General features: G+C 33.3%; 1 pseudogene; it reads right to left on the reverse strand.

Moving 5' to 3' along the window:
- Positions 1-5,937: 5,937 nt before the first annotated feature.
- Positions 5,938-7,802, reverse strand: LOC141522928 (ankyrin repeat domain-containing protein 26-like; annotated as a pseudogene).
- Positions 7,803-10,954: the final 3,152 nt, after the last annotated feature.

Genomic DNA, 10,954 nt, shown 5'->3' on the forward strand with positions numbered 1-10,954 from the left:
AATAAAGAAAATATAGCATCCCTCCTCTAGAAAATGAACATGGTGGCAAGAGTCAAACATTGTTTTAGTTATTTTAGAAATATTAACTATTGACAATTTTAATATTAAATGAATGATAAAATGTCATGTGATTCTATGAAATCAATAACATCCATATTGATGCTGCTGAAATAAGCTAATAGATAAAACAAGGTAGTAGTTAGACTGAAGGATGACTTAGAAGGACAGATTACAATTGCTTTCACCATGTACCAAAGTAATAAGAACCAGTGCTCTTCATGGTATTTTGCAATGTTTATTAAGTTTATTATGAGACCACAACCATGAAGGTAATTGTAATCTCCATGCCTCTATCTATTGAAGCGAATGAAGTCATGAAAAGTCAAAACTTATTTTGATGTTTAGTGCTTAAAAACAAGATGGGAACAGGTGAGGATTCCAGAAAGTATTCTGGAAAAGATAGACCACGTTTTCAAAAAAAAATTTAGTTTATTGAGAATTTATGTTTGTCTGCTGTATGTCTCTCCTGAATATGTTCTTCCTGAAGAGTTAGTTGGTAAGTACCAAAGGAAAAAATGACAATAATTGAAATTGGTTATTAAAAGACAGAAATGGAAATAAGTATCAGAAAAAAAATCAGAAATAGAAAATGGCAAAGACATTAACATTTTTGTGGGAAATGGTGATAATCATGATCAAATGATAAAAAACAAGCAGCTCAAAGGGGTCAAAAGAGCCAAGAAACTATTTTAGCCACCATGCACTTTTAAGTTCCCTACTAAAGCTAGGAGGCAAGGAAGACAACCTGATGCAGAACATAAGTTCAATTGTAAAATGCTGAGGAAGACTCATACAACTATGAAAAGAAGAAACAAAACTATGAAAACTTTATTTATGAAATTCAGTTAAGGTTTCTGGAAAGGCAATAAGGCATCAGGGGGCTAAGATACTGTACATGGATTCCGAATGAACTGAATTCAAATCCTGCTTGAAATACTTCCTATTTCTGTGGTCCTGGGTAAGTCAATGAACTTCTTTGTGCCTTGCTTTTCTCATCTGTAAAGTGGGGGTAAAGACATAACTGACTTGATGAACTGTAAGATCTCTTCTACATCTAAATGATTCCATTGAATTCCTAAGTATTTACAAGTGAAATTGACTGAAGATACATTATAAAATGGAACTTATTTTCAATATTTATACATCAATGTATATTTTATTATTATTTGATCAAGTCACCATAACTGCATTTTAACACCTTAGATCCCAAGAAGAATATGTAGAAATGGCATTGAAGATGATTTCTGAAACCAGATCAAATATGAAGTAATCTGCTTGTGATATAATTAAGAAAGCACTGAGGAGTCATTTCATAAGTTTTGGAATAAAGGAGAAGATAATAAAAGATTAGATAAAAATTCAGACAATATTGTAACATTCAAAAATATCCACTGGAAGGACAATGTTTACTATTGATACATATGCATACATTTTAAACTTGAGAAAATCTTTATAAGAATAAAATATATATATAACTGGGCAGCTACTACATCAATGAAATCATAGCTCTATGTCTCTCTCATCAAATCTCTAATACTTCTAAAGACTTCAACTAGTGTTGAAGATTTCCCTTTTTTAATGTCATCTATGAAATTTATCACTATTTTAAGGTCTCTTGTATTCAATCAAAATCTCTTCACGTTATTGTTTTTTGTTGTTTCTTTCTGCTGCTGAGGTCTTTTAGGGCAGAAGAAAGGCACGACCTGTTCCTGAAGGCTTTCTCCCATTCCTAGGATTCCAAGGCTTGCTCCATAGCATAAATTCCTGTGTGTGATGCTTTCCTGACTTTGCTGCATTAAGGAAATGAACTTTCACAAAGAATATGCTACAGCCAATTGACAAATTTACAAAAACAAATGAATAAAAAATTTAGATTATACAAAAATCCCATGAGTTGGTGATTCAAAATAGCATTTCATTCAGTAGACCAAAGCTGGTCTTAAGGGGCATCTTCTTTCAAGAAAGAGTCAGTCTGACAATACATATTTATTAAGTGCAGAGTCTGGGAACACAGAGAAAGAGAGACAGACAATTCTGTGCCCTGAAACAATTCACATTCTAATGGTCTTTAATGCAAATGCAAAGATCAAGTTTCATTTTTTGATAAATCCTAAAAACAAAACAAAAAAAACCAAAGAAGTTTTGATGATGTGCTTTAAATAATTATCAGCCTTCCAGCCCATCTTTCAACTCATCTTTCTAGTGGTAATGATTATTTATGAATCTTAGAAGAAATCATATAAAATTCAAGTTTTGGGTGACTGAAAAGATAATAGTGGATATCAGTAGGTACATCCCATTTCCAATAAGGAATGATCAGTATAAACTTTATAAAATATATATACCTGAGGAAATATATATGCTCAGAATAGGCCATTGAACAAGAAAAAAGGAGAATTAATGGCATATCTGAAGGTGTCACTTAGTCCTCATAAAATAGAAAAAGACCTCCAGAATATGACATTACTCCTCATTAGAGGATCTAAGGCAGAACATGAGTAAGAAATATACAGAAAACCAGGTGGAAATAAATCCAAATAGATGAGGAGTTTACAGATTTACTGAAATGTCCTTTTTAAATATGTTAATTCAACTTAAAATAATTTTAATAGTATTTTTTCTAAAAGGTATTATGTTTTTAATCAATATCTTTTTATTCTTAATTCTACTTTCTAATTCTCTGGAGACTCAGAAAAATCAAATAACACCAGAGGGTAGTAGTTAACCATAGAATTTCAAAATTACAGAATATTAGAATCGAACAGCATCTTGGCAGCCTTTTAGTTTAACTTATTCCTAATGCAATGTGGGGCAGATAGATGACTCAGTGATTAGAGTGCAGGTCCTGGAGTCAGCAGTGTCCATCTTCCTTAGTTTAAATCTGATATTTATTAGCTGTTTGATACTGGGCAAGTCACTTAACCCTGCTCACCTCAGTTTCCTCAGAGGTAGAGAAGGAAATGAATCACTTCAATATCTTTGCTAATAAAACTCCAAATGCAATTATGAAGTCAGATATGACTGAAAAAATGATTCTGCCAGGGGCCAAGAAGCCCCATAAGATAAGATAAAAGGAGCAAAACAAATTCCAGACATACCAGGAGCCAAGAAGCCCCCTGTCAGATAAGATAAAAGGAGCAAACAAAATTCCAGGCATACCAAGGGCCAAGATAAAGAAAAGAGGCCTCACCCTCCATTATCAAGAACAAACAGACCACAGACTATCCCTTCTCTCAGGCCAAGGCATACCAACTCCACCCCTAAACTAATCCCCTTGTTCCTTCTCTACATAAGCATGTACTTTCTCAAATAAACTCAGACCTTATCCACCATCCTTGGGTCTCACTCTCCTTATTCTCACCCATTCCTTTTCAGGCTGGGTCCTCCTCGACACCCCATTTTTCTGCCCCGCGGGTCGGGGCATGATTCAACAGTAAAATTACAATATATCCAATAAATAGTTATCAAACCTTTGATTGAAACAAGGGGAAACACATCATTCCCTAAACCACCCATTCCATTTATAAATGACTCTAATTGTTACAAAGATTTCATGACATCAAACCTATGTCTATTTGCTTAAAATTTCCATTGTTCCAGATTTTAGACTAACTGACAAATAGGATCGCTTTTGTGCATTATAGTCCTTCACATGTCTGGTAACAACTTTCAGGTGTCATGTGAGTCTTCTATTCATTAAGCTAAAAATACCTTATCCCCATTTGCCTTCCAAAAAAAAATCTAAAAAAACCTAAAAATACTAAAAACTAAAAATACCTTCCTTAAAATTATAGTTATATGAATGACCTCCAGACTCAACTGATCTTCAAGTTGCTCTTCAAGTTAATATTCTAGCCTCACAGTTAACATCTCCAACATGACACATTGATTTTCAAAAATTTTTACATGAATATTACTTTCATGATCTTTTTCCTTAGAAATTTTCAGTAATTCTTTTATTTTTTTTTTAGGATTTTTATAAGGCAAATGGGGTTAAGTGGCTTGCCCAAGGCCACACAGCTAGGTAATTATTTAGTGTCTGAGGTTGGATTTGAACTCAGGTCCCCCTGACTCCAGGGCCTGTGCTCTATCCACTGTGCCACCCAGCTGCCCCACTTAATGCCAATGCTTTGCCAAAAGAAGACTACATTTTAAGTGTTAAGATGCTATTAGCAAGGAAAAATAAACCAGATGAGGGAAAGCTTCTCTTTAAGTATTGGTCGGATAGAAAAATAATATGCAATTTAAAGAATCCTTATATGAATGCCACTTGTCAAGGATACATAAATTGTGGAAAATCAGATATGACCATATCTGAGAAGTTAACAGACTGGTACATATATTAGACATGGAGTCAAAAATATTTTATTTTATTTATTTTTTTGGAAAGAAAATAGAGATTTATCAGAGGAAGTTACAGCATATTAAGAAAGTAATGGAAAAGTTAAAAAAGAGTTTAAAGACACCACATGGATTGCTGATTGAGTTGGCCAGGCCAGTTGGCCAGGGACAAGAGATTGGAAAGTAAAAGAGAACAAAACCCCTCCCTGGATCTCCTGAAATTCTCTCCCAGAGTCCATGGGAATGACCAAGTCCCTCATTGTTTATTTTACCTTTTGAGGGTTCTCTTTTAGGTAGTCTTCCAGGGTCTGTGCTTCCTGGTTGCCCCACCAGAAAACAATGCAATCCAAGTAAGGCTGAAGGTCAGGCCCTCAGGTGTGGATGGACAAGGAAGATACTCTTTACAATGCAAACAAAGTTTGCCTCCAACTGATCTCACCAATCCCATACCCAGGTTTCTCTGCAACAAAAGTATTTAGTAAGACATCATACAGGACAGGAAAGAACTCAGAATTTTCACCTACTATGTACTACACAGTGGTAAGGACACAGATAGTATTTACTGATATTATTTCATTCCTTTCTGTCAATAGTCCTGTGAGTAGCTGTTGTTATTATTCCTGTTTCAAAAATGGATGAAACTAAGGCAAACAGATATATATTTTTCATGATTTCCACCTTTCTCTTTACCTCAACTGTTTCTAGATAATTAATCACCCAGATATGTGACTAATTTTATTTGTTCAACAACAGCCAAGTTCCCACTAATTCCACCAGAGAAAAATAAGTCATATTAATGCAGGGGAAAGATGAAGAGAATTGTGAATGTAGAATTTGGGTGGAGATGTACATTGACTACCACCTACTCTTGAGATGTAAATTGGTTAGAAGTAGAGAATTATGATTGTAACAGGAACAATCTGTAATCTTAAAGGCTGCTTGGGTGGATACCCCCCATTCTTGATGTATCACTGATTGTTTACTGTAAAATTTGGCTTCACTCTCTACCTAATTCCTGGTCCAGTATGTGAAAAGGGAGTTCACCTTTTGGGCTCTGGATGACAGGCAAGACATAAAAACCTGGATTGGACTACAGCTCTGGGTGGCCAGTCTTCTCTGACCTGTGGCCCAGCCACTGCTGCTTGGCTGTTCTTTATCTCTATCTCTATCTCCCCCCTCTCTCCCTCTCCCTTCCTATGTCTTGTAACTTATTTAATAAATTTTTGTTTTATTTCTACCCTTGTTTTCCTGAATCTGAATGATTCCTCATAGGCAGAACCCAACTCAAGGAGCAGTGACTACAATGTTAAATGCAGTGTTCTCCTGGTTCTGCTCACTTCACTTTATATCAGTTCATTTAATTCCTTCTAGGTTTAATCTGAAAGCATTATGATCATTATGATTTGTTCAACTATTTCCCAATTGATGGGCTTTCCCTCAATTTCCAATTATTTTTTTCTTAGGCGCTTTTTTTTGTAAGGCAATGGGCCCAAGTGGCTTGCCCAAGCCCACACAGCCAGGCAATTAATGTAGCATATAAATAAGACACACTGAGAAACACATAATTTTCAAAGGTTCATAGATTGAGGTTTAAGGGAGATAAGAAGCTTGCTTGAGTTTATATATACAGTAGTAAGCATCAGAGGTAAGATTTGAAGGCAGATTCTCTGCAGCCAGACTATCGTCTTTCTAGTGTCCAACTGAATTCTTTTTTCCTTGGTTAATATTTTAAAAATATCTCATTTACCAATATTTATAAAAGTACAATCTCTACAGTTAACTACCATTTCTCAATGAAGTCATAGATATGTCCTTTAAGGATTTAAATTCAAAATGGAAAACTTAAAAGGTAAAGTGTTGAGTTTAAGTATTTTTGTCCTAATGTCTGTATTTGGGCTTACTTCTTCAATTTGTTTAACAACTATTTCTAATTTTTAATTCTTCAGAATAAAGTTGTTTGTGTCTCTCTAGTTCTGCTTTAGTAGAGTCTTGATGGGAGTTTTTTATTTTAGAGAGTTCAGATTCCAGATCTCTAATTCGATGCTCCATCTGATTTCTTATTGAAGCGTTTCTATTCTCTCTTAGTTGTTCCAAGATCTCTTGGGATGCTGCTTGTGTCTAAAGCAATGAAAAACAAAAAAAATGGTGTTAAAAATTCACAATTCAGTCCTGAAAAGTATGTTTCTTAATATTTTCTGTAAGGTTCCATTTTAATTTTAATCATTGATTCAGAGGACAAGTCTGAATTTCTAAAAATAGATTCTACATCAAAAATACTATCAAAGTCAGATGATTTAAATTTCAACTAAAAAAACACACTTTCCATTGGATGCTAGTCACTGCTTCTTATCTCCATGCTAATATAATTAGATTGTTACAAAAGCAAAAGGTATAGTTCTAAAAAAATTTTTTTAACTCAATCTTCCAAAATACCTTGTTACAATTAAAATATTTCTTGAATTAAAAAAAACCTTCAATTTTATTTTAATTATGCCAATTACTCTGAGAAACTGAAATGATGGTATATATAGGTATTTTTACTCATGATTTAAAAGACTATAATTTTCTTTTTTTAAACCACAGAAAGGGTTGCAAAGGGAGAAATTGAAAAAAGATATTTTGAATTTTAAAAAGAAAAAAAACTTCTAAGCTTTCATTTAGATTAGTAATATTTTAAGAAACATAGTAGTGATAAAAACAACCTGTAGAACTAGGTTAACTTGTTTTAGTTTTTCTACAATCTCCTGTCTTGCTTGTTCTTCAATCTCTCGTTTATAATGTTCTATTTGACTATGTTCCAGGTTAGTAGTTTGTAAATGATGCTTAAGATTAACTATTTCTTCTTCCAGCTTTCTTTTAATTTTTCCATCTTGTCACATTTCTTTTGCAACATTTTCATAGAAATTAACTGTCCTTGAAGACTTTGATTTGCTGATTCCAACTGTGAACATTTTGAAGTTGCTGCTTCTAAATGTTGTGTAAGGTCTTCAACCTGTTTGTATAAAATATCAGGTTAGTAAATTACACAAGTAAAAGAAAGGTCTTTCAATTTAAATAATTTAAAACTATTAAGATTAAATTAGTTTTAATTCAACCATAATAAAATATATAATTCTCCTTACAATATAGCTACACAATGCATTTCCTAAAATGGTTATTTAGGGAAATTTACAAATCAAAAACAAAGCTAAACCTGAAAGAAGAGATTATGAAATTTTATTACTTACTCTCAGTCTGCATAATTCCCATATATCACTGGATTCTTTATTGACTTTTGTGTTCTCTGATTTTTTCAAGTGTCTTTCCCACCCAGAAATTTTAGCTTCCACCTCACTTCTAGACAGTGAGCAGATATATCAATAAAATTGATACTAGATATCAGCAAATTTTTCTTACGTCATGTTAGGTCTATATCAAAACTAAAAAATTCCTTAAGAGGAATTTGGGAAAAAATGAGATTACTTTTTATCATTCTAGTGAGCACACTGATTCTATGGTGATAGACTTTACTGAGAAAACAAATGAATTTATACTAATTTGAATGGTGAGATGTTCAATTACAAAGCCAGAGAAAATAGTCTTTTTCATCTACAAAACTCTGGTGATAGTCCCTAAAGGAATATACAACACTTATCAAAGTTTCTATTGTGTAATGGCCCTCTTTCTGCTCCCCAACTGCTTCCTATCTGTTTTCTTTCAGCCCCAGGGGTTAGATGACAGACTGAAAAAAAGGGTTGAGTTAAAAAGTGTGATAATCCTGGGTTCCAAAGGGTAAATAACTCAATAAATGTTAAGTAGTAAATTCTTTTGAGTAAATATTGATGAGAAATGCAGACACAGACCTCAACTAGGAAACTTAATGAGAGTAGGATGGATGATTTTAAGCCACTTATCACTATACGAAAAGAAAATAGTACTACTAGTGGCTAACACAACACTTTTGGGTTTAAAAAGTGCTTCATTTGATTTTCACCTTATTTACACATATTTTTGAAACCTCTTTAACATTTTCCATTGATGCATCATGTTATAAAATATTAAGAGTTGGGAAAATGTTTCAATATCATCAAATACTATAATCTTAAAAAAGTAGTAACTTCAGATATTTATTAGTCAATCTAGTACATACCATTCTACCAGCAGGGGGAAAAAACTTTCTTTCCCTAAAATAGAAAAGCAAGGTATAGGGACATACGGCATTGGAATGGTGGATTGAAAAAACACTAGTGGCCTCAGTCAAACCAATTCAAATTCCGTTTTTAGAGAGAAGGTCCTAACCATTTAACTCTGGTTATATTATGAAATTTTGAAATATTAACAGTGATTACCTTGCACTAAACCTGCCACTGTAATTGTTTTTCATCATTTTAAACTCTCATAAAGAGTACTGCTCTTCAAATTATTTCCTGCTAATTAAGTCATTCATTTGGGAAGATTTTTTTTTCATTTTTAGGATTACAGAAGAAGTCAGAGGTCAGAACTTCTAAGAGGCCTTGCGAATTATTGATGTTAAAAGACTTTCCAGAATTTAGTTTTTTGAATCAGCCTATTTTTGTTTGGAATCATTATAATTGTCAGAAAGTTTTTCTTTATATCAAATCTAAATTTGTGTCTTTGCAATTTTTTTATTCATGAGCAAAACAAGTCTAATATTTCTCCCACTTGACGATGGCTTCAAATATTTGAAAAGCACTTTTAATACAATTTATTTAGAGATTTTCTGTGATATGAATTGTATAATGTTAATAGAGAAAAATATTTAATATAAGAATCTGGACCCCCAAAAATCAACTTCTCATGGATAGGCTGAGCTAATACAATAAAAATGACAATTCCACTAAAACTAAATTACCCATATAGTGCCCTACCAATCAAAATTTCCCAAAATGAATGAGTTAGAAAAAGTTGTTAAGTAAATTCATATGGAGAAACTATGTAGCCCCAGAGTTCTATCATTAATGGAAGGAATCTTGCAGCTCCCACCAGAAGATATCTGGATTTTCATTATTAGAAGGCAGGCTCCCTATACATGTGATTTGACTGCTTCTACCCTAGTTCTTGAGGGGGGAAATAGATGAATTAGCACAGGTTCACTTTTGTATGTAATTCAATTTAATTTCTATAGCCTTGTTCACCATCCCTGAAACTTTGAGGACTCAAGTATCCCAAGCCCTGGCCACCATTAGAATGTAAGTACTCCTTAAGAGCAGACACTTGCCTTTTGGCAATTTTATCCCCATTAATTTCCACAATACTTGGCTCCAAAATGCTTAGAAAATGGTTTTTCATTTATTCATTCATTATCATTCATTCATTCAGTCAGTCAGTCATTTATTCATCTCAAAACAAGCCAAAGCTAACTAATTATTCCTCTCTCCCACTGAACAAAAGAAACAACTTTTAGCTTTCTATCTTATATATGAATCCATTACAGCAATTTATAGATTTTTCTTTTGTGCTTGCTCTATAATTAGTAGGAGTACTAAACTATTAAATCTTACTTTTGTATACGATCTTCTAAGTCATCAGTAGACTGTTGTGACTGTATGTTCTGTTCTTAAGATTTTTTCAGCTATAAAAATTCCAAACAAAAATAAAATTACAATCTTGTACTTAAATCTGAAATAAGGATGCCTGTACTAAAATAAGTACAAAAAGTCACCAAGGTTTTCACTGGTTCATCAAATAGTCGCACCCACAAAAAAAAGGTATATATTTTTGTGTTCCAAACACCACTATATTCAATCCATTTTCATTTCATATGGCTACATGCACAATACTTTAAATATGTGAAACATTTCTGATTTCAGTAACATAAGAAACTTCATCAATGTAGATCATTGCTATGCATAACTATAAATCCTAGAGTATTACCCTGAGACAAAGAATTTTAAGAAACTCTCCTAGGGTCTTGTAGCTAGTCACAGTGGGTGAATTGGACTAAATTTTCCATACTCCAAGTCAATACACTATACCAAAGATGATAATATTAAAATGATTAATGTGGAACTTGGCCATTATGTAAAATGAAACTTCTGCTTTAGCTTTTTAAAGAAAAGTAGACTTTCAAAAAGCTACCATTCAGATATGGATTTTTAATCATTTATATTTATTCAATTATCTAAAATACAATTGTTAAAATAGTTGTATGAAAATTCTGGAAATTTACACTAAGCATTGTTTTATGTTGGGAAGAGGACTTAAGTACTTGCTCCAAACACAGTCATCTCTCCCTTTTTATAAATGCTTATCTTACAGAAGCTTAGACTTTGTCATCTTCTGAGTGTTTATTTTGATCTTCCATGGGACCAGAGTAATCTTCTTTGGTCAGATTCTTCTTTTTCTTCTGTTTTCTAACTTCCTCAGCTTATCACTGATTTACCACACTTCCAAGACTTTGGGGGCGTTGGGGAACCCCCAACTCACAGGGACCTTAATTCCTCCAAGGTCTTATGAGAGGCTCTGACTGTTTTCCTGGTCTATGCTTTGGCCTGTGGATGACTATAAGCACACACCCTACTGCCCTGGACCTGTGAGGAGGATCCTTGCTCCT

Source organism: Macrotis lagotis, chromosome 4, assembly GCF_037893015.1.
Source record: "Macrotis lagotis isolate mMagLag1 chromosome 4, bilby.v1.9.chrom.fasta, whole genome shotgun sequence".
Taxonomy (NCBI): Eukaryota; Metazoa; Chordata; class Mammalia; order Peramelemorphia; family Peramelidae; genus Macrotis; species Macrotis lagotis.